The following is a 25,525-nucleotide window of genomic DNA, read 5'->3' as shown; positions in this document are numbered from 1 at the left end:
GATTTAAAGCACAATTTGGATTATTTCAGGGCTCACTGGCTCTTATTACCTGCATACTGCTTGTGTGGCAGTTTTCTTGTTGAGTTCAAATACAGTTAACTTTTCCAAGTAAGTCAACATATGGAGAGTGAAGTGCAGTATAATGTATAAACGATGTTTAGATCTTACAGTAATTCACAGTTCTCCCAAAATTGCAAATGAAGCTACAAGACTAAGGTTCCAGAATAAGTTACTTTTGTCTCAAAACGAGACAAGTGGAAGCAAATGCAGAAATTTATCAAAATGAAGTTGACAGAGTAAATTTCTAATAAGAGATAAAAAATGTATTGGAAGGCCCAGATGACACTGGGAGGAGCTTCAAAGGTCAGATATACAGTTGGAGTGGGCAGCTCAAAATCCATCAAGTCAAAAAACACAACAGGGAAAGGGTGGGTGGGTAGAAAATTAAACTGATTTAAATAGTAGGACAAGTGCAGTTGTTTAAATGTACTTTCCTGGATGCAAAATGGAGTCCAAATGCTTTGTTTGATAGCTACAGGAAAACTTTCCATTTCCAAGAGTCTTAAGGCAGAGATGGCCAGCTGTTCATGTAATATATACTACCAGGAGCAAATTGAGGCTGGAAACAGCTTTATACTCTAGCCAACTGTATTTATCTTCCCAGAACTGTAGAAACCTACCACTCCCACTGGGTTTAATCACCACAACCTCTAGATGAAACTTACAAAAGCTGGCCAAAGCTGGCTATCTGTTCTATTTTTGAAAATTGACTAAAGTACAATGATTAGATGTAGGAATGCTGATAAGACCACTTAAAAGCTCAGTAAAACAACAATGAAAACTGTTAAACACAAATCAATTTACAGCTCTAGCTTCAGATTCAGAGAACAAATAATTAAAATGTAGAACTATGAGATAGCTACTCAAAACTGATATAAATACCTAGGCACAGCAAAGACACCCTTGAAAAAGAACTTCAGACTAGAAAATGTATCCAATTAAAAGCCTTAACTTCAGATTTGGAATAAACAAAAATAGGAACCACATAAAGTTGATTTAAATATTAAGATAAATGCAGTTGCTTAAATGTTATGTACAATATGTAGTCCAATTGCTGTGTTTGGTTTTTAGCTAAAGGAGAGTTTTCAGTTTCCAACACTCTTAAAGACAAAGATGGCCAACTGTTCTTATAATAAAATACCAGGAGAAATTGGAGGCTGGGAACAGCTTTAAACTCTAGCCAACTGAATTTGTCTTCCCAGAACTTCAAAAACATCCACTGCCACTGGGTTTAATGACCACAAGCACTAAATAAAATTCACAACAGCTGGCCAAAACTCACTGTTCTAAGTTTGAAAACTCACTAAAACACAATAATGCAGAGAATATAGATAGATATAAAATAGATTGATACATATGTACATGCTTGCTACCTTCAAATAAGAAATAAGGTAAATATACAATTTTTTCCTTGCTGAATTGTAAATATACAGGATACCAGTTATAAGCAGCAGCAACAAGTCATTGCCCCTTTCACTATATATTTATGAGACACAGCCCCATAATCACTTGTCCCCTGCTGTTTCTCCTATACTGAATACTAACCAAATTCAGTATCCAAACCAGGTATTCAAAATGTCAAATTTAAGTGGCTATGCTACAGAGATTTTACAGCAAACCAATGCCAGGCACATTATTTTTTTCTCAAACACATCAAATAACCTTTGCTATACCAGTGGTTCAAGACCTTCTGGACATGCAAAGACTAAACTAGATCCAGAAACAGAACAAGGGAAAAGGTTTTACTGTAGATTTCCAATCCCAAAGAATGGCCCGAATGTGAAAGAAATTCATTTAGTGGTAAGAACATTGCCAGAGATACTGGAGTTCACTGCCTCCTCTATCCTGCTGGTTATTCTAGCAAGACACCACATTAGAAAATTCCAGCTATGGAATATGTGGAATTAGAAGGTCAGCCAGTATAATGCAGCCTTCCTCCTCTCCCATCTGTGAATTCTTCAACTATCTCTGAAATGAGGTTTATCCTTCTTCTTCTACAAAATCGGAATTTAACCACAAACTCCTTAAATTATGCTGGGGAACCAATTTCCAAGAGCTTCAAATGCAGGGACTTTTATTGTCATTCCAAATAAAGAAAGACTTAAATATAAAAGACATAACATCTGTTCTGCTAGTACTAACACCTTTAAAGGCTTTCTCTTTAGCCAAGTATCCTAATGATAACATTCAACAATACTACATCAAAGTGATAAACAGAACAAGCAGGGGGTATTCACTTTTTCCATGTATAATTTGGCCAAAGGCAGTTCACTAAAACATAATTCTGCAAGTAAATTACATTCCAAACCAACAAAAAAAAACAGCCAGCTCTGTATGAAAAGAATTCAGCCTCTCATGTGTGGTCTCTGGACAAAGTTGTTTTCCTGGAAATGGTAAAGAAGTGAAATTCCCCCAAGATAGATCTGTTTCCCTCACACCTGAGCAACCAACTCACATTTTTTTTTGATTCAGGCCAACTCATTCTGTAGCAATGGTAATGAGTATATTCTCTTCACTATAAGTGGGAAAAGAAAACAAATTGATTGCACTTTTACTTCTAATTGTTTATTCTAGCCAAACATGGTTCACTGTGTTAACACACATCAGTTGCATTGCCCTTGAAATCATTCCCCACCAGCAGCCTTTTCTACCAGCATGAGGTAAATGTCCTCCGACCAAGGGGCTCTCAGCTTAACAATGTGAAGGTCTCCACTTAATTTCTAACAGTTGTGTGCTTTCTAATGAGATCTTATTTGTTTTGAATGAAGCTGAGAGATCTAATAGTTTTCTTTCTAAATGAATGCTGCTTTCAGTTTGGGGTAAAAACATGTCCATAATATAGATACTGCTTTACTTCCTGAAGTAGTAAAGTATTTGGTATATTTGTTTAATACTGGGCTGACTTGCTAATCAATTAAAATACGAATTTCATCCATTTCTACCTGTTTGACTAAGGAGTCTCCTTTAACTAAAAGCGATGGTATTAAGCTGCTCCTAAATGTCAAATCGTAAACATCATGTTACTCCATCATGGGACCTCATTGTTTTCTCTACAGAAGCTGATTTTACCTAATATTGAACCATTAAATTCTACTAACATGAAATATCTGCTTTCAAAGTCTTTGTTACAAGTGGCTTCTATTTCCAATAAAAGGATTTCTGGCTTCCAAGCCCTAATGTGCAAGGAACCTTATATAGTCTTCTACAAGAAAGACTTTCTTTAAGAACTAATGTTTTCTATTTGTCTGAGGTTAATTTCTGAATGTAACATAAATCAATCTACTCACATTGCATTTTTTATCCCAAGAAGGAAAATAACAGGGAAAATAATCTTGTACTACAACTGTGTGCTTGCAGCTCTGATCTGTTATGTGCAGAGTGTCAGTTGTTTCCTGTGTGTCTTTAATATTAATAAGGGAGCAGCAGTGATGAGGCTGGACTATATCTACAGTGTATTTGTCTTATTTACTCATCAACTGGCACTACACAGAGAAAAGAGAACATCTGACAAAGAAATCAGCTGTTTGTTTCTTACATAAAGGGGAAAAAAGAGAGTCTTCCAGTAATGAACATGGAAGTTACATACTTAACCATAACTATAGATTTGTGTTGTCTTCCATCCTTCTCAAACTGTGGGTTATTGGCTCAGACTTTGATCCAGTGACAGCCTTTTCAGAATCTTCAGTCGACGAGCTCTGCCTCCTCTACCCGTAATACCCCACTCTAACAACCTCTCCTCAGATCGAGTTTGCCTCATAAAAACTCCCAGAATTATAAAATATTATGATCAGGATGATCAAATTTCAGGCTATCAGCAGAAGGCAACAAAAAGGGAACCCTCTTACACAAGTTTCAAGGTTGGACCACAAGCCCAGTCAGGAGCACTCACAAAAAAAGATAATTTGGAGGGGACATTGAGTGAGGAATGGTTGAAAGGACAGAAGACAATATGGTTATTATGTTATGGTAAGTACATAACTTTCATAAATTATATTGTCTTTTTATATCTGTTCACAACTTGTGGGGAATAATCCCCAGCCAGCAAAATCCTCTGGGATGCCCTGTAAGAAAAAATCCCATAAAACAGTGGAAGCAAAAGAAGTTCTTGACCTAGGTTGAGTGTTAAGTTTGTAATAGGACACAAAGGTATGAGTTTTTGACCAAGTAGCTGCAACATAAATACCAATAGAGGCTTGAGCAAAAAAGGCAGTAAAAGTAGGTAATGGAATGACCTCCAGGCTTTACAGGTAAAGATATCCTTTTCAGGGAGTATGCAAAGGGAATACAATCAGACAGCTACCTGGATAGGGCCACTATGGAAATGGGCTTAGGAAATCTCAATTTAGAAAAGGATGCAAAACAGATATTCTGAAACTTTTGGTTCTGTCTAAACAGAATCTGAGCTGTCTATGGACATCCAAACAATGAAGAAAATATTTCCCGTTTTTACTGAGAGTTGGAAAGAAAATCAGCAAATGAATTTGTTGGCTCAAATTAGACTCCAAAGCAACCTTGGGAAGAAAAAAAGGGTTTGTCCTTAAGTAACCCTATCTTTATGAAAAATGAAATAAGGTGAGACATGGGATAATGTCTGAAGTTCAAATATTATTCTGGCTTATTTGACAGCAACCAAAACAACAGTTTTCCATGGCAACAATTTAAAAGATACCATGGCTAATGGATAGGGGAATGGAATGCAAAAGCGAACCCACATGGGATGAAACCAAGTACAGATAGGAAAGTTGTAATGGCAGCAAAATGGGAACATTAGAAAAAGCTGAGAATTCCAGTAGAAGGGAAAATATTGGAACATGTTAATATCTTCAGGTATGTGGGAGGGGTGGTTGAGGAGAAGGGAAGTCTAAATGAAGAGGTCAAAGCTAGAATCAAAGGGTTGTAGCCAATTGGCATAGAGTATGACAGAAGAATACAAAAAAAATGAAAAGTAAGGTGTACAAAACAGTGGTGTGATCAGTACTGCTACATGGTACAGAAACCTGGGCATTAGAGGCAGAGCAGATGAGGAAGCTAGAGGTGATAACAATGAAGTGTCTGAGAAGAGTGGTAGTATGCACACTGTGGGACAGATGAAGACAAGAGGACATAAGATTAGAAGCCAAAGTAGCACCAGTTGCAGAAAAGATCAAAAGAACAGATTACAATGGTTCAGGCACATGTGGAAAAAAGCAGAAGACAATCTGGTGAAGAAGATTTGAGGCAGACAGAAAGACGGTAAGAGGAAATGATGACGTCGAGCAAAGAGGTGGATGGATTGTATGAGAGAAAGTCTCAGACAATTAGGCATGAGTGTTGAAGAACACAGGAGTATAGCAACTGAATCTAGAGAGATGGCCAAAGTTAACATGGCCCCTGACCCTGTGTAGAAAATCGGAAAAAGGAAGTTGATGATGATGATGATGATGATAATGATGACTGGTGGCTCAAAGGAAGGTCTAGTGATAATGTGCAACAGCAGAGGAAGGACTAAAGGAGGCAATAGATCCCAACTAAGTGGATGTAATAAAAAGGCAACCCTCAAAAAGGCCTTACAGCTTAAGAGCTACAACAGAGGTATTATCCATGCCAATACATAAAATTAGATATGGTGGCTAGCTGCACCTAAATGGTTGACTAGCTAAATCGGACTAAAAAGACCAACCTTATTTATTCAGAGCTTCCCTGTGGCTGGCTTGGACACATGTGAATAAAATACTTTGATTACTTCTAAAACCATCCAGACCTACAAAGCTGATATAAGTATTTTTTTTTGCATTTGATCTAACTGTTTCTGTGCTGCTTTTATTGATTTAGTTGAATTTATCACTGTTTTTCCGCCTGCACTTTTTAAAGAAACTCCATCTGTTTGTTACTGTACTGCTTTGTTTTAACAGTATTCTGAAATGTCCTAATCTCCTCTGATACTGCAAAAGCTTTTCTGAGTTTGCCAAAATTCTCTTGAGTCTGACAAAATATTTCTAAGTTTTGCAAAGTTGTGGGTGTTGTGAACACTTCCCAGGTTTAGTTAACTTATTTCCAAGGATTCTTGAAAGTGCAGGAATTCTTAACTCTGTTGTAAAGCATTTATCTGACTGGCCTAAGGGTTTAACTCTGTAAAAGTCTTTCATTCTGCTGGTATAAAAGAATAACATTTTTGAGAGATTGTGCTCATTTATTCAGAGCCTCCTTGTGCCTGGTTTGGACACCTGTGACTACAAGACTTAGATTGCTTCTAAAACCATCTGGACCTAAAAAAAAGCTAATATAAATTTTTTTTGCACTTGCTCTAACTGTTTCTATGCTGCATTTACTGATTTGGTTGAATGTATTAGAGTTTTACAGCCTGCACTTGTTAAAGAAACTCCACCTGTTTGTTACTGTATTGCTCTTAGGTTGTTATAACAATATTCTGATATTTCCTAACCTCTTCTCATACTGCAAAAGCTGCTCTGAGTTTGCCAAAGTTATCCTGATTCTGCCAACGTTTTGCAAAGTTTTTATGTGTTGTGAACATTTCTAAGGGTTAGTGAACTTACTTCCAAGGATTCCTGATATTGCTGAATTTCTGACCGCTGTTGTAAAACATTTATCATATTGGTGTGAGGGTTTAACTCTGTAAAAGTCTTTCATCCTGCTGGTATATGTGCAAATGTGGTTCTCCATGCTTGCATATAAGCAAACCTCTCCAGTTTAAAATCCTCTATAGGAAACACTCTCGAAGTGCTGTCAGTTTTTATATAGAGTGGTCATCTAATATTATACTACTAAATACTCTCACATTGACCCTTAAGTGACTCTCCCCTAATCCTTTAAATTTAGAAATTGTTTTTCCTTGCCTTACATAGCATAGGCTAGATGCAGACCTGCTGAATCTAGACTGTTTGGTATCACTGTGCTCTTAAACCAGCCATCTTACTTTAAGAGGGCCTCCATGCACCCTTGTGGCAGATGTGTGTAGCTCAGGACCCATCTGAGTTGGAGATTGCTGAAGAAAGGCTTAGTTTGGGGCTTTCCCTTGGTAGTTGTGTTACAAAGTGTTTAGATTCACCTGTATGTAACCTCACACTTGCTTGTTGCTGTGCACTGTGCAACAGGGTTTAGCAGAGAAAATGCCTGGGAACATCATTTTCCCTAGAGACCTTCCAGTAGAACACTTCAAGCAACTCAATTGTGGTCTAAGCTGCATTCTCACACTTATCATCCACAACTTACTATATACCCACTACCTTCACTACAAGTCAAACTAGCCCACTAGTTAAGCTAAAGTCCTAAGTCCAGCTAGCTTACTTCCTTCCCAAATACCACATTCAGAAAAATCCTGCCACAATGGGCAGGCAGTTACCCATCATTTCTCCTGCCAGCTTGATTGATATGAACATCTTGAGGCAATGTAGCAGTTGCTTCATGTATACTGACAACCATTTAGCCCAAAGTGAGCTAACACCCTATATGAGAGATGCAAATACACTGTGCAATTGAAGTCTCATGTAAAAACAAACCATACATCAAACAGGTTGTTAACACACACATTTCACCTATCATGCAAACCTCATCACTCACACAAAATAAGGTCATGACACATAAACCCGCATATGTGAAGGTATTCATTAAAAGCCTCCCAAAAGAACAGAGACCTCACACACACACACACACACACACACACACACACACACACACACACACACACACACACACACACACACACACACACATATACCACCCACGCTCACCACTAAGCAAAAGGAAACCACCACACACCCATGTGTCAACAAATAAGCCTTTAAGGCAAAACACATGAAATGTCTAGGTCATAGGTGATTCTAAAGTGAGACACACACATTTCCCCTCTCATCAGAGTGGACAAGGAGAAAGTCACGGTCAGCTGCCTATCAAATGCCAGGATCCAGCAAAACATGCATGCACTCAAGTCACTGAACAACAAGTACTGTTATGACTCTGTCATAGTCCATGATGGAATGAATGACTTGAGATATACCTTGATTGGCTATATGAAGAGAAACATAACATAACTCTCTGATTATGTGCCCCAGACAGGTATGCTCCTATCCCTAAGCTTCCCATATCCAGGATGATGCCATCATATAAACAATAAATGATTGATTTCAACAATTGGCTTAGCTTCTGGTGTCAGTCCAGGGGGGATCCAGTACCTGTCAACCTGGGAGGATATGGTAGACAGACCTCACTGCTTTGCTAGAAATGGTCTACACACCCCCCCCCCCCCCCCCCTAGGATTTCAGATACTGGCAAAGGCCCCTGCCTACCCCATAGTGCTTTTTTTTAGGCAATGTCAAAACAAAACATTTTGCAACATAACAAAATGTAATCGAGACAAACTCAGGGTTGTGCTGCTTAATGCTAGGAGTTTAAACACGAAACTGCACTCCCTGAAAGCCTCCTCACCTTGGAGGATGCTGACATCTGATCAGTTATCAAGACATGGTTTAAGGTTACTGAGAGCACCCTGGCAGTACAAGGCTACAATGCCTTCCACACATTCAGACCTCAAAATGAGTGTGAAGGAACCAAAAGGTGGAGGTGTATCCATCTTCATTAAAACCAAATACACTTAAAAACTTGTCAAACAGCATGATGCTCTCGAACTACTCCATGTCCAATTAACTACTGGGGAAGTACCATACCACATCATTGTTAACTATAAATCCCACATCATGAACCAGGATAACCACACCACCTATCTTGTTTAACTGGAATCCCTCACAATAACAGCCCGACACCTTAGTCATGGGAGATTTCAACTATCTTCCCATAGACTGGGTGACATACACAAGCAAAGAAACACTCACCTAGAGGTTCCTGGACTTTATTAACACAAATGCTCTGGAACAGATAGACCGCACCCCTACTAGGGGCTCTAATGTCCTGGACATAGTTCTCACCTATATGGGGGATCACTGTACTTCCCCATGTGTGATGCCTTCCCTGGGTAGATCAGACCACAGATCAGTCTTGTTTGAAGTAATTACTGGAACTGATACCCTCACATGAACAAACATTATAAAAAAAACTTTACTAAAGCTAACTACAATGTATTAAGCAATGGTATAAAAAGCTTCATATCACCAGCAATTGCAGATCTCAGTGATCATTATGCATAAGTGTATACAAATGCTCTGTACAAACACTTAAGTTACTGCATATACCCTGGTCTACCTGACCAGATCAAAACCAGGTCTTCTCACAAAAACAAGCTATTGTTGTGAACTTCACGTATAAACAGATTATATAACAAGAAGAAGAAACTGTTGCCAAAAGCAAGAGGGATATCACTATGCAGAGGAAGAGTTCCCTCCTAAGTATGAACAAGAAAATCAGAAATCTTGTAAAGTCTTCTAAAGCTAATTATGAAACTAAAATCACATCTTTAGTCAAAGGCAATCATAAAGCATTCTTTAACTAAGTGCAAAGTCTAAAAGGGAATGCCTAGCCATGTGCCAAACTGGATGTTGATGGGATCACTCATACTACACCAGAAGATATTGCTAAACTGCTAGCTGACAGAATCAGAGCAAACATCACCCCCCCATCCCCACCTACCATATCCCAAGGAGTATCTGACACCAGTCATCTGTCTAGTATCTTGAGAGAATAGGTTATCTGCACTCACCAAGGTGAAGAACATGGCCTCAGTGGGACAAGATAGTATTCCAGATTGTTTACTAAACAATCTAAAACAAGACATAATGGACCTACTTGGTGTTCTCTTTCATTATAGTGTGAGAACTGGCTATGTTTCTACAGAATGGAGAAAAGCAACAATAATTATTCTGCACAAGGGGGGGGGCATCAACTGACCCTGGGAAATAAAAACACATAAGTCTAACCAGCCTCAAATGCAAAGTCATTGAAAAAATGTTTATGCACCTTATCAAAAAGGACATAGGTGACCTCCAAATGCTGGACCAAACCATGTTCTGCTTCATTTAGGATAGATCATGCTTATTAAACCTGGTAGACTTTTATGACAATATTACCAATGTCATGAATGAAGGTAAGACAGTATACACAGCCTATCTCGACCTTGCCAAGGCTTTCAGCACAATCCCCCACTCTGGGATAATTGAGAAACTCTCTCAGCTGGGAATTAACCCTTACATTACTAGATGGGTAGCCAATTGGCTCACTGACAGAACACACTGTGTCAAAATCACCAGTGGAGTACCCATGGGACTGTGCTGAGCCCCTTACTGTTTGGCATCTATTTAGTCCAGGCCAAAGTAGACAGCCTCTGGCACACACGTTCACTGATGATTGCAAACTGGGAGCAACTATGTCAACATATTACAAAAAGGGCTAACACAAACAAATGATTGATGCCAAAACCCATGGTCTAAAATTAAATGCAAAAAAATGCATTATTATTCCCTTTTGCAAAACGGAATTTCCTACAAATTACAATATTGACAGCACCCACCCCCCCCCTCCCCGAGTTCAAACCCAGTAGTGTGAGACTTGGGAACACAGGTTGATAGCAATCTAAACTTCGACCACCAAGTTTCCACAGTGGTAAGGAAAGCCTTCTACATAGCGCATAGCATCCAGATAAAGGGATGTTATAACTCCACTGTAATTAACTCTCATCAGACTACTATAGAGTATAATGCACCCTTTTGCATGTACCTCACCAGACACCTGAAGAAGCTGGAGCGACCACAGAGGTTTCTCACTAAAAAAACACAGGGACTCCAAATCATGATCTATGTGGACAGGCTGAAACCCATGTCACCTTACTCTATATCTTATAAGCTGCTGAGAGGTGACTTGTGCCTGACTTATAGGGCCATCTCTGACCTTGCCCTAATGGAAATGCTGCACATCCACAAGTTAAATAGCAAAAGAGTCACTTGCTCTAGGGATCTCAACCTAGCCTGTGACATTAAGAGAACATGCTGGAGAGACAGATATGCCTCCCAGAGACTGAAGCTTCTCTGGAGTAGACTTCATATTGACATAAAACAGAGCTCCTCACTGAACCTATTCAAATGCATCCTAGATAATTGGATGGAAAACTGCAAATTTGCCCTTGGGATGGCACCCATGTCCCTCATGGGCAGGGTTAGACAGTATTGAATACAAACCTGCTCTGTTCATAACTTTGCTCTGTGAACTACCCAAATAAAGAACAAATGTGGTTACTTAGAATTAACATGGCTAGGCTGTAAAGACTCTAGGGCCTGTAGCCTAATAACCTCCTATGAACCTATGAATCAAGAAGCCCAGAATGGCATCCAATGGTGCATAAAAAGGATTTAAGCACTAGGAAGAAGTCCAAATACAAACATTCTTCCATTTACTAACATAAACCTTTCTGGTGGAAGGTTACTGTGAGGATGACAGGATATGAATAACTCTCTCAAAGAACCTAGGATTCCTGACCACCACTGGAAGTGGAGGAAACTATCTGGTTAGTGTGAGGAAATGCAGGTTTGGGGAGGAAGCCCCAAAGGATGAGAAGTCAGACTGGGAACCAATTCTAGCACCCAGGGTGGGTAAAGCAGGTGAGGCCAAAGGAAGAAAAAACAATCTTGATGGGAGCCAGAATGGAGCAATAAGGATCACAGTTGAAAAAAACACAAATAATGCCACTGTGGAAACGGTATAAGTGGAAAACAGCAAATCAATCCAAAACAGAAAAGAAAATCCACTTCACCTCCACAACTCAAATCATATAAAACCGAGACGTATTTCTTATGTAAAACCAAGACGTATTTATTAGGTTAGCGTTTTCATGTCTCAGCAGACACTTCTTCAGACCATAAAACATATAAAAAGAAGTCATTATATATACATCACATTACTTTCAAATCAACCTATCACAAACAACTAACAATAAAATCATTTAAACAACCTCCTTCCCTGCAAAAAAGGTTTTAAAGGGACAGGGCCGTTCAAACCTGGAAATGTATCACTATTTAACCTAATAATCCAGTTTGACTCCCTTTGTTCAAGGGTATTATTTAAGTTACCAAGTCTCCCATTACTAACAAGCTGTTCCAGTACTTTAAATTTAAAATTATGTTAGTTGTTAGTATTCATAACGTGTGTTGCAAGTGCATTAGTGGGGTCACTTTTCCTAATAACTAATAAATGTTCCCTAACCCTTTCTTTTAACTGTCTTTTTGTTTTACTCACATAAAAACACGTACATGACTAACAAGTAGCCAAATAAACAATAAAAGTACTCTTGCAGTCTGCCATACAATGTTTAAAGTACTTATAATGGGTCACCGGGTGCTCAAAAACATGGGATGTGTCTATACATATATAAAAATTACATTGACCACACCCAGACGTGAAACCTTTTTTAGATCCTGTAGAAAGTCTGTTCACATCATAACCAGTAGCGGCTGGTGACTTCAAATCAAAGGGGGGCTGCAGGAGACAGCTGAATGGATGGAGTCAATGTGAAGGGGTGCGGCCATCTAGAAAGGGGAGAAGCTATGCTCAAAACCACAAAAACTAACTAAATACGCTGCTCTGGGTGCCAAACTGTCATTATGAGAGTCCAATCAAGACAAAATGAAGTGTAGAAGAATAAAAATATTTCAATGCATTGGCTGCATGACAGCTTACTTAATATCTAGATGGAAACAAAAAGGTTGTGAGGCATGATAAAATAAATTACTTTTTAAATACATTACTGGAATGCCAGTCAAAATCAAGTATAAAAAAACAAGCAGCACTCAACTCAAGCCACTTCTCCTTGCACTGCAGTTCTAATTATAATTTATATTCAGCTTTATTAAAGTACCAAGTAACATGCTGAAAGTAGAAATCTCTGTGATGCCTCCACTTGTAAAAATGTTTCTTATCCAAAAAAAGACCTGCTGCCTGACAACTATCTACTTGTTTCGTGGGGAAAACATGATCAAAGCAAACAAGAAATAAGCTCAAGATACATTGCTTAAAGGATTACTGTACAGGTTATGGACCACACATGACTGGCATTCTGTTTAGTTTATGGGTAAAGCCTGCAGAGATGACTGGAAGTCTCCAACAAGTGTAATGAGCTTCTTAAAATAATATAATCCTGGCCTTTATTATAAATACTGTCATATACATTTCAATACCCAAGGCTTATACATTATCTAGTTAAGTATTCTCTACATGGCAACAACAGAAAGGCTTTCAATGTTGGCAATTCTTTAACAGTATGCTTATTAAAGCTTACTTGCATCTTACAATCTCAGACAAGCTTACCTGATGGTCATTAAAGCATTGCTACTTAAACACAGAGCAACAGGCACTTTGAGTAATAAGCATAAATCAGCAGTACAAAAATATGACAGAAACCAGACCATTCTGCAAAATCAAGGACAGATGAAAACCCACTCTAGTACTTGTGTCTACCGTGGATGGAGGGGGGGGGGTACTCTGCACATTTACACTGCATAACTACTTGCCTTGCTTCAACACATCCAGAGTCACTACATGGGGGAGTGGGGTGCAACAAGTATGTCACAATTTGAAATGTCTCTGGCTGACTGTGATGGCCCTTACACATTTGTCATACTTCTCAACCTCAAAGCAAGAAATCTGGACAAAGCCATACATAGAAGTGGGACAAAGACCCAAAAATAAGGACAATTTTTAAAGATTGCTCTTATAAACTTAGAACGATAATAGAATAGGTCTTGCATTAGTATGAATTTTCTGAAGGGTATGAAATCTGAAACTCAAATGTCTGTCATTATTTTCTAACTTCAGTCTTTAATGATTTGTCACTAATTTGCCAAAAAAAATACAATTTTATGAAAAATGGACCAAAAATGTGATGCAAAAATATAAAATAGCCACACAATGCAGCTGGGAACCTGTTAAAGAAAGGACGCTTTAATATTAGTACTGCTAACTTGAGCAGCTGACAAAATAAAAGAATCTACATGCATTTCTGAAATAAAAGTAATCTATAACTCTGATTATTACAGTTATTTCTTAATTGTAAACCTTCCATGTTTTCTTCCAAAATTGCTATTTTGCAGAGGGATTATTAGGGGGAAGAGCAACATCTTGAGCCAAAATCGGCGACCGTTGAGAGGTTTGGCTATGCCGAATTCTATAAAGCAATTTATTTGCATGTACCTTTCAACCTGGTAATGCAATAAATCTGGACAAAGCCAAATATATTGGGGGAACATATAAACAGTACTAAAAATTGCTCTTGTATAAACTGAGACAGTTGATAGAACAACAGGTCTTACTTCAGCATGTGTTTTTCTGAAGGTTATGAAGTCTGAAACTCAGTGCGTCATTATTTAGTGGCTTAATTCCTAAATGATTTGCCAGAAAACCACAAATTTTATGAGGAACAAACCAAAAATAAGAAGCAAAAATCTATTCATTCTTTGAAAATCTGGACATTTGGGAGGTATAGTTCAGCTGGGGCTGTCTTTAAGTTTGCCGCCCTTCCCCCTCACAAAATCATGGTCGAATGGAGTCTCCCCCTGCAGCCATTCCAATGATCCATTACTTTGCTATTTCACTCCATTTACCATAAACACTAATGTGCATACTGCTTTACTTCTATGATGATTTGGACTTCATTTGAAAGTTTTGTTTTGCATTTTACAGCACAAACACTAAGACATCTGCTAAACAAAGCAATGCAGTCCCACAAGGAAAACAGACTTAGCATTAAAACTTCTCTGCCCTTGAAACTCACATTCATTGAAACAGCATTGAAACCTACATTCAAAGAAAATACATTTTGCCAGTGGCAGATAAGGATTAATTCTGGGCTGTTTTCAAATCATATGAAATATGAAACATACATGTGCTCTTTGATACACCTTCCTATTGTTTTGAACTTTTTCCAGTAAACAATGAAACAAAACTGCCCAATTCAGAACATTTTTCCAGTAAATAATGAAACAAAATGCATGCACCCATAATGACAAAACTGCCCAGTTCAGGACATTTCCATCATAAAAGTCTACTCAAACTTCTACAGTCCACCATTATCATTAAATATGCACAATTCTACAGTCCACCATTATCAGTAAATATGCACAATTCTACAGTCCACCATTATCAGTAAATATGCACAATCTCTGAAGAAGTAAAAGTCATCTAAATAATTCCACATTAAAGAAATCTGTAACTAATGAAGAGGTTGCTGCTAGCAAACACCTTTATATTTCATGGTTTCATTGAAAAATAAAGTGTCTGTTGCCCCTGAGGAATACATTGCCTATATTACATTAAAAAATGATAAGCTAGTAATATTGCAATAGGAAATGGATGGCAAACTGATAACAGGCTCATAGTTAGTATCTTAACTTTCTCAGTAGGGCAGCATCCACCCCTTATGGGAGTAGGACCCACAGCCTTCTGCATCAAAAGCAAGTACACAACCTGTTGTGCTATTAACAATGCAAGCAGACTTAGCATAAACAGCACTAAACTTCTCTTCCCCTGCAGCTCTCAGCCCCTTGTAAAATCTACTCAATACTCAACTGCATCTCAACTTCACAGCACAAGAAATCTGGAAAAAGCCAACATTTATTTGGGGGGGGGGTCAAAAGCCCAAAAACCAGGGACACATTAAACATTGCTTGTATAATCTTGGAAAGTTGCTAGAATAAAATTCTGTGTTACCACCATGCATTTTGTTGCCAAGGTCCCTGTGCAAAACAGTCAGAGCAACATACCACTACACCAAATCAGCTGCTTTGTGAAAGGAAAATGCTTTGTTACCACCATACATTTTACTGCCAAGGTCCCTGTGCAAAACAGTCAGAGCAACATACCACTACGCCAAATCAGCTGCTTTGTGAAAGTGAGGAAGACTGAAACTTAAATGGCTACCATTTAGTGAATTCAGTTCTCACCATAGCTGTCAACCTCTTAGCACAAGACACCTGTACACCCCAGTAATGAGGGAATACAGCCCTCAAACATATTCAGTGAATTCAGTTCTTGCCATAGCTGTCAACCTTAGCACAAAAAGCCTGGACGAAGCCAATAATGGGGGAATACAGTCACAAAAATAGGGAAAAATTTCAAATATTTATCTTATAAACTTAGAAAATTGCTAGAATAAAAGGTTGTGTTACTTTCTATTTTCTGAAGAATATGAAGTCTGAAATTCAAATTCCTGTCAGTTTTACTTCTGACAGAACAAAAACAATTTTCAGCAGAGGCCCAGGGAGAAATACTGCAGACACATGTCTTTGTAAAATGGCAAGACATCAGAGCAAATCCACACAAACACAGGGAAGAGATGCAGAATCCACACAGAAGGCACCCCAGCCAAGAATCAAACCAGAAAAACCTATAGCTGTGAGGCAATAATGCTACCACTGCACCATCAGATATGTAAGGAACTAAGTATTCAGAAACCTGAAGTCTGAAAATTCAAATGCCTGTCAATTTTATTTAACATTTGTTAATCAGGACAGTCTGACTTGGAACAAAAAACAATTTTCAGCAGAGGCCCAGGAAGAAATAATGCAGACATGTCTTTGTAACATGGGAGGACACAAAAGCAAACCCACACATACGATGCAGACCCCACACAGAAGGCACCCCAGCAAAGAATCAAACCTGAGAACCTGCAGCTGTGAGGCAACAATGCTACCACTGCACCATCAAATATCAAGCATTGAAATATTTAGAAACCACAGATATTATGAGGAACAGAACAGATCAAATATGAGGCAAAAATCTGCAAATTTTTTACAAATGGTGGTGGGTAAGGAATTCAGGCCCTTAACACCTGCATACAAGGTAGAGGGTTCAAGCCTGAGGTATTCCCTACCACACTACCATGAGTTTGCTCTAGCCACCAGTATATAGCAAATGGGGCATTTCACACACACATACACACTCTCTTTGCTTACCTTGCTGTTGAGCTTAATTCTGATCCAAACAATTCCTTCGAGCCAAATAACTGTTCCCTTGCCGCCGCTGAGATTTCCAAACAGCCCCTTGCCTGTCCAATCCAAATCCGCGAGCATACCAAATCCAAATCCATGATTGGTCCAGCCTGCTGCAGTCCGGAGTGCCTCCATTTTGTGATGTCACCGCCGCACAGACTGCTGGGCATCTTGTGGCCGAGATGCCCTTCCCCCTATCTAGACTGCTGAGAAAGCAGTCTGAGAGCTTGCGCACACTTCCGGGAATTCACCGTTTTTGTTTTTGTGTTTCTCTGTTGGAATTTTATTTGTTTTTTAGGTGGGAGGGCTGCAGTCCTGCAGTCCTATAGCACGAGCCGCTCTTGATCATAACATAATAGACATTTCAAATTTGTTCTTAAAAAACAATCTGGGAGTAGAACCCACCACCTGCCCTATCTTATCATCTAGCAATAATACCGGCCAATGCTTCTTAATAATTTCACAAAAATAACCATGATCACAAGTATAATGCATCAAAAAATTTACAGAGTCAACCTCTCTGTCGTCATGTCTAACAAACTGCCTTCTTTCTCCATTTAATAAAGGTAAGGCTGTGGTACGTCACAATTGCATAACCTCCTTTGTCATTCACTGTGCGAATAGTTATGCGAATCTTGTGATGAGTTGTTGGGAAAATAAGTACGTGTTGAATGATCATCCTTACAGGAAACATATTGTTTTCTTTAAAAGATTTGTTAATGATCTTTGTATTTTGTGGCAGGGTTCGCTTGATCTGATTCTTGATTTTGTTTATTATTTACACACTACAACGGCATTTTTGAGATTTACTTATAAATTTTCTATGGATACCATTGATTTTTTGGATGTGTATATTTATAGAGACAATGATGGCTCCATAGCTACTAAGCTTTATAGAAAAGAATGTCATGTTAATAATATTTTAAATAGAGATAGTATGCATTCGAGTAGAATCTTTAGGAATATTATGAAAGGACAAGGGATGCATACATCTAGACTAGATAGTGTGCAGAGTGTGTTTGAACATGATTTAATGAAGTTATCTGATGAGTTTAAGGAGAGGGGTTACTCCGTTAAGGAGGTTAATAATATGACAAAGGAGGTTATGCAATTGCGATGTACCACAGCCTTACCTGTATTAAATGGAGAAAGAAGGCAGTTTGTTAGACATGATGACAGAGATGTTGACTCTCTCAATTTTTTGATGCATTCTACTAGTGATCATGGCTATTTTTGTGAAATTATTAAGAAGCATTGGCCGGTATTATTGCTAGACGATAAGATAGGGCAGGTGGTGGGTTCTACTCCCAGATTTGTTTTTAAGAACAAATGTAATTTGAAACATCTATTATGTTATGATGTGAATAGACTTTCTACAGGATCTAGAGAAGGTTTCAAGTCTGGGTGTGGTCAATGTAATTTTTGTATATGTAGAGCACCCAGTGACCCATTATAAGTACTTTATACATTGTATGGCAGACTGCAAGAGTACTTTTGCTGTTTATTTGGCTACTTGTCAGTCATGTACATGTGTTTATGTGGGTAAAACAAAAAGACAGTTAAAAGAAAGGGTTAGGGGACATTTATTAGCTATTAGGAAAAGTGACCCCACTAATGCACTTGCAACACATGTTATGAATATTAACGACTCACATAATTTTAAATTTAAAGTACTGGAACAGCTTGTTAGTAATGGAAGACTAGGTGACTTAAATAATACCCTTGAACAAAGGGAGACAAGCTGGATCATTAGGTTAAATAGTGATAAATTTCCAGGTTTGAACGGACCTGTCCCTTTTGAAGAGAATGAGGTTGTTTAAATGATTTTATTGTTAGTTGTTTGTGATAGGTTAATTTGAAATTAATGTGATGTATATAATAATGACTTCCTTTTATATGTTTTATGGTGTGAAGAAGTGTCTGTTGAGGCATGAAAGCACTAACCTAATAAATACGTCTTGGTTTTACATAAGAAATACGTCTTGGTTTTATATGATTTGAGTCGTGGAGGTGAAGTGGATTTTCTTTTCTGTTTCGGAAGGATCACAGTTCCTCTGTAATGGGCTGCCTTCTGAAAAAACTTGATTTTCAAGGTAGTCAGAGGATAGCCACGAAGAAGACATGGGGACCAAGAATGCATAAGAGTGTCGGTGACTGCCCCTCTGGAGGGATCAGGGTATAAAAACTGCTGCACTTAATGTTGGATGAGGAAACAAACAGGTCATAGAAAGGGATGCCCCAGCAACTGAAAATCTGTGCTGCTATGTCCGGGTGCAAACCCAGTGGCAAAAGAATGTTCCTGCTCAGACTGTCCACCAGCATGTTGAATTTCCCGGGGATGTGCGTTGCAATCAGAAACAACTGAGAGGACATCACGTATTGCCAAACCCTCATGGCATCTCAACACAGGAGATAGGACTGAGATCCTCCTTGCTTGTTCAGATACCATACCACTGACCTGTTGGTTTGGATAGCAATCACACTCTTGGGGAGAAGGTCCTGAAAGGCCTGGAATGCTTGAAGGACCACCTGTATCTCCAAGAAGTTGAGGTAAAGACTGGCCTTGTACAGCAACCAGATACCTTATGTTGTTTTCCTTTCAAAAGGACAGCCCCTCCATCCCAGATTGGAAGTGTTCATAGTCACCATGGTCTGGAGATGAGGAACAACAAAAGGTGACCTACCATGACCAAAGAAGATTCCAGCCACCATCCAATTAGTGATGACAAATGTTTGAAATTTGAAAGATCATAGGATGAATTAGACAGGACCACTAAAATGCTAGAGATCACTGTTAGACTCCAGTGGTGGCCATATGCCCAAGGAGACTAAGAACTAAAGCAGCAGAAGGTTTGTGAGCCTGCAGTATGTAGGAATACTATAGATGACGAGAAGTCAGTGTTGATAATGGTAGTTTGGTTAACTCAGTGACCATATCTAAATGGCAATCAATTAATTCTAGCGCTTGAACTAGTTTCCAAGCCAAATGCAACATAATTCATTGTTATGCTCAAGGACAGACAGACAGAGATAGAGCAAGGAATTGTAGGCCTTGATTAGGGTGGAAGACCTGGAATTCTTGCAGTCTGAGCCAGACATCTACTACTACTGCTGTGCACTTCCCCTGTTGGGGAACACCTGGGGAGCTGTGGTGAGACCAAGAAGTAGAGCCCAAGCCTGGCAATGATTGGACCCAGCGAAAAGTGCAGATACCTCCTAGAATGCCTCACTATATTTATGTGATGATAGGCATCCTTGAGATCCACTGAGTACATCTAGTTTTCCATCCTTAGAAGAGGTAGATTGCACTGCATAATGACCATCTGAAATGTGGTCTATTTGGCAAATTGGTTCAATTTGCTGAGATACAGAATGGGGTTGGATGTGCTTTGCTTTTTTTTGGCTTTAAAAAGAATCTCAGATAGATCTTGGATCCTTGTTGGTCTTGTGGGACATCTTGGAAGACTTGGTTGGCTAGCATATTTTGAATTTCCACTGTTGTGTCCCTTCTCTTGTGGAATGGCACGTATGGAAGGAAATCTTTGGAATTGTATAACTTCTTGTCATGACTCTCAGCACTCATGGGCTATGCATCTGACATGATGGCCTCCCAAGCTTCTGGGTAGAGAGTGGCAATCTGGCAACCCTTCAGGGTCGCAAGAAGGGCCTTCCCCAGAAGGACCTGCAGAAGCCCTGGTTTTGTGGACCACCCCTGCCCCACATTTTGCATCCATTATAGTCACCTCATGTGTCGTGGAGCATTCTGTTAAGGTTGCTGCACTTTATGAAAAAAGAGATGCTTCCAACCCTACCTTTTCCTAGAGAAGGACATCTGAGGGTGTAGAGAAGTGAATTCTGATGGCAAACAGCATCTTTCCATCCTGTTCACTCCTAGACAGCTTCTCTTTGAACTTTGAGCTAAAGAAAGAAGAACTGCTAAAAGGAGTATTAAGAAATAATGCTATGAAGCATTCTTAAAGCTACAGAAATGCATCTAGGCATGACAATGCATGTTGATACCAGTGTCTGCTGCATGGGTCATCCCATTAGCTGAGATGAACAACAGCCTTATAGAGATATTGAATATGGACTGCATTGTTGACAACTGAACCTTCAGAGTCTTCTGATCCTCCAGAAGCTGCTGGGTCTTAAAGACCTTTGACACTTCAGTGACAAGGTTCACTTGAAGTCTCATTACATGGGTAAGATAAATTTGCACACACAAAGCAAATGTGGCTAAAGTGTATGTGCACTTTCCCAAGTGTTCTAAAGCCTGTGACACTGGTGGACAAATGGACTGAGGAACTTTCCTCGGAGATGTCCTTTTTGCTGACAGGTGCAATCACAATGGTGTCCATTTCCAGAGATTTCCACCAGTGGGATCAGTCCTTAGAATGGGCTAAATATTCATCTGATTTCCTGGGGACTGCATCCACCACATCAGGTTTTCTCTGAGCTCTCTGAGTTACTAGTAGTATAAGGGTCCGGAGAAGGCACCACACAGAACGTGAATGGGCCTGTCCAAAAGCATCCATAAACTACATCCCCTCTGGGGAAGGGGCTTTGGTAGGCCATCCCCCATCCTGTTTCAACTATTTAAGCAAGTTAGCAAAGGAAGTCTCATTGTGGCGAGGCTGTGGGAAAACCCTCCCCTTCATTGTGTTCACTGTCCTCAGTGAGGGATTCCTCAAGAAAATCCAAGTGTTTCCTCTTATACTTGTTATTTCCATGCATCTTCCTAATCAGGGAAGAAGGAGTAGACATGGAAGAGATGGGAGGCCCTTAATGCAGGGAATAGAGACCCAAAGACATGGGTTGCCCCAAAGGCAACTGATGCAGATCCACAGGGACTGAAATCTGGAGAAATTTGGACAGATCCAATGTAACTTCTGAAACTCTCATTTCGGAACAGGAGAGGATCTTCTCTACAACACTGAAGTATGAAACCAAATCCAGACAGCAGGACCCAGTGCCCCTTGGATATGAAGACTGATATGAGCCACTGAGGCCAACAGTTGACTCAACTGGCTTCAACATCAAGATTGCATTAAGTTATTAAGAGCCAAATCACCCAGAGGTAGAGACTACTCTGAGATCTGGAAGTTTGACCACGACTCCGAAGCAGTGGCCCTGAAGACTCAGCTCTGAGGAATATTCAGCTTCTACCACTCCAGATTTGAGAACTTCAAAAGTAGAGTCAGCACTGCTATGAGGGAGGGCAGCACAGCTAGACACAATATGCAAATGCCAAGGGAACCAGAGGAAGCAAAGCAATACTAAGAGTCAAACCTCAGACTGAGGAGCCAAGGAGGCAGGAATAATATTTGCCTCCATCTGGGCCTGCAAAAAGGATCATATCAGATGCTGCAGACTTAATGGCTTGAGGCTCCCAACTGAGCTGGCAGACCTAGATGAAGAAGCCACAAAAGCTTGCTTGGACAACATGTTTGCAGCCATTGGGTCTGAAGGTATGATCCAAAATACTGAAGATTGGACCTGAGGAGGAGAGGCGGGATGTTCCTAGAGAAAACTCCTTTAGAGTGACAGGGCAGAAAATAGACTGGAGACTGCCAGAAGAGGCGGTAGCATTCTTAGATAATAAAATGACTTGGTATGCTTCAGGTAGGGGAGTTGGAAGACTGAAAAACAACAGCACCAGAAACTGGGACTTAATCAGCACCAATGGACCGAAAGTGGTCAGAGCTAAAGGTGCCAAAGGGCAGTGTACTTTCTGCACTGGTCATCCTTCAGTATACAAAGAAGATCATTTGTGATCTTCCTGTTCTGTTCCATGGGGTTTTGGCCTCCTTGTCCCTTTTTTTAGCTTTCTCCCATTTTTCTAGTTTCTTCCTAGAAGAAGCAGGGGAAGAAGAAGAAGCATAGGATTGTGCTTAACAACAAGTTTGGTTCACCTTTAATTAAGGGTTCGAGCACCGAAAGAGGAGCACTCTTAGCACTACATGTCTAAATGGGCAGCACCCAAATAATAAACATATTTGTCATGGGCATCTTGTAGTGGTAGTTTATGCCCACAGGAAGCAAACTTTTAAATCCCAAGGCTTTCTTTATCTTCAGGAGAAAAGTGTTCCTTGACACCCACACTTTAACTATGAAATAAAAAAATATATAAAGCAACCTACCTCCCCATCTATCTACCTAGGAAAAATGCACACAAGAAAATTTCCTAATAAACTATGTTAACCCTGTCAGAAAATACCTACTAATAACTATTAATAACAGTTAGAAATACCAAAGAACTACAAACTAGTCACAGCAAACAACTAAACCATACAAAAGACTACACTACACCTAACTATAACTGTCTCTAAAACTTAACAAAACTAATTCCAAAGGGTGAAGGAAAATAGCAAAATTGTTTAGCTAAATAATCTGAAAATGGATACAAACTGGTGGAGCTCTCAACCACAATCCAAACATGATGGCAGCAAATGAGATCTGAGGAGTGGTTGTTAGAGTGGGGTATTATGGGTACTGGAGGCAGATCTCTTGGACAGAAGATTATGAAAAGGCCAGAGTTGGATGCAAGTCAGATCTGATAACCCACAGATGAAGAATGGAGAGAAAAGACAACATTGGATCAGACCATTTCCAAGTAGGCAAGTAAATGTATTGTTTTATGTTACGATACATACATTAGAAAATTTGAGGCTTAGTTTGCAAGGGCAACTGCTATCACATTTTCAGTTGTTATCCAAAGCTTGTGACCATAACTGAGGAAAGAAACATAGACAAAACTCTTGATTCACAGGTCAGTTTATCAAGGCATCATTTTCATGTTGCTGTCTCAGTTTGTTGCAATTCCTGCAGTATTACTGTCGCTACACATATCCCCTGTTTTAATCTCCTGATACCCTAGACCTAAAGATACTTAAATTCCTCCATCTAAGGAATCTGTCCCTCTTGCATGCAGAAAGCAAGCCACTCTTTTTTAGGAGAATCATACTCTCCAGTTTGGAGATGCTGATTTTCATCCTAACCTACTTACATTTAGCACTGCATCCCGCTACTGCACCATGGACATCACAATTATCTAAGGCGGCTAAGAGAACATTGTCTACGAACAACAAAGATTCAGCCCTCACACTTCCAAAATGGATATTTTCCAAACTCAAAATCAGGAGAGACAAAACGCACCCTTGGTGAAGCATTACACCTACTCAGAACATGTTTAACTTAACAATAGAATATGAACACAACTCTCACTATCCAAATACAAAAACGAAAAGGCACGCAACAGAGGACTGTGACACTGTATTGTTGCAGCATTTCACACAAGACATTATGTGTACATGATTCCATGCCTTACCCAAAGCCACGAAATACATATTGGCAAATGTCTATGATTTCTTCAGCATATGTGCAAGGACAAAGATCAACTGGTTCATTATCCAGTCAGTATTTGTGCAAAGGCAAAAAACTGATCTGCTGTTCCATGGCCATAAGGAAATCCACTCTAAACCCCTACTGAACCAAAGTCTAAACTGCTGGGCAAAGCCTGGTATATGCTTTCCCAGTGGAATCAAATATTAAAAATAAATAGCAGAAATATATGAAGTAATTGAATACTGGGTTTCATAGTGATAAAATATTTTTTTAAAACAACTTTATGTCTGCATTATGCTGCACTGTCTACTTGTATGCATATTCCTTGGATCTCAGACAGCTGTATAAGCATATTCTTTTCAAATTTTCTTGGCCTTGCTGGTAAAGGAAGCAAAAAAGACCTAAAGTGAGCACACAGACTGATTTTGTTTTCAGCTATACAGGATTCTGGTATGGCATAAAAACAAAAATATGATCTCCCTTGCTTAGGCAAGTATCTTTGTGAAGTATGTCATTTGTTTGACACCTAAAGGTTGACATATTTAAACTCGGCAAAATGTTTTCATGCCAACATATTTTACTTTTAGTGCAAGGAATACTTTTTTTCTTTTCTTTAAAGTTAAGTTGTTGTCTATAGCTAGCTGTATTCTGTATATTTTTTTGAAGCAGGATATTCAACATTTCAACATTCTTTGACTCTCAGTCATCACTTTAAAGTAAAGTATTATTTAAGGGTTTTCTTCCCAGTGGGACCTTAGCTGATGGCTCCTCTACCTGCACTCAATTAGTCCATTCATTCAGCAAAGGCAGGAGCCTGGCATTTTTGGACTAGTATGAGAGCTTTACATCCCATTCATTCCTACCTGGGAAGCACTTTCAACCCATCCATTCCCCCAGCAGTGAGAGACAGGTGACAGGAAGTGGGTTAGCTACTTGGTCCTATGCAGCAACCCTTGTCTCACCTAGTAGAATGCTCCCTCCTGCATCGCAGGTCCTTGAGCTCAACTGTGTGCTGCCAGTATGAGAAATGTGTTGCCACATATTGATTCCTACAGTTTGTGTATCTGCACAATGGCAGTGCATGATCCCTAGGATGATGATGCATGACTGCAGCACTCAGTGCTCCCACTGTCACCCAAGTGATAGGAGAGAGCCACCTCCTCCATTATGGGCAAGCCGGCAGTGGACACCAACTTCCATCTTCT

The 25,525-nt window shown here is 39.4% G+C and overlaps 1 protein-coding gene across 1 annotated transcript in view; it reads left to right on the top strand.

The window, feature by feature from the left end:
• LOC122810855 (urea transporter 2-like) overlaps window positions 1-25,525 on the top strand; it is a 1,084,839-nt gene that overhangs the window by 835,770 nt on the left and 223,544 nt on the right. The gene's annotated exons all lie outside the window — the stretch shown is intronic.

Source organism: Protopterus annectens, chromosome 1.part1 (genome assembly GCF_019279795.1).
Source record: "Protopterus annectens isolate FY-2018-M chromosome 1.part1, PAN1.0, whole genome shotgun sequence".
Lineage (NCBI taxonomy): Eukaryota > Metazoa > Chordata > Ceratodontiformes > Protopteridae > Protopterus > Protopterus annectens.
This window is presented reverse-complemented; position numbering and strand designations above follow the sequence as displayed.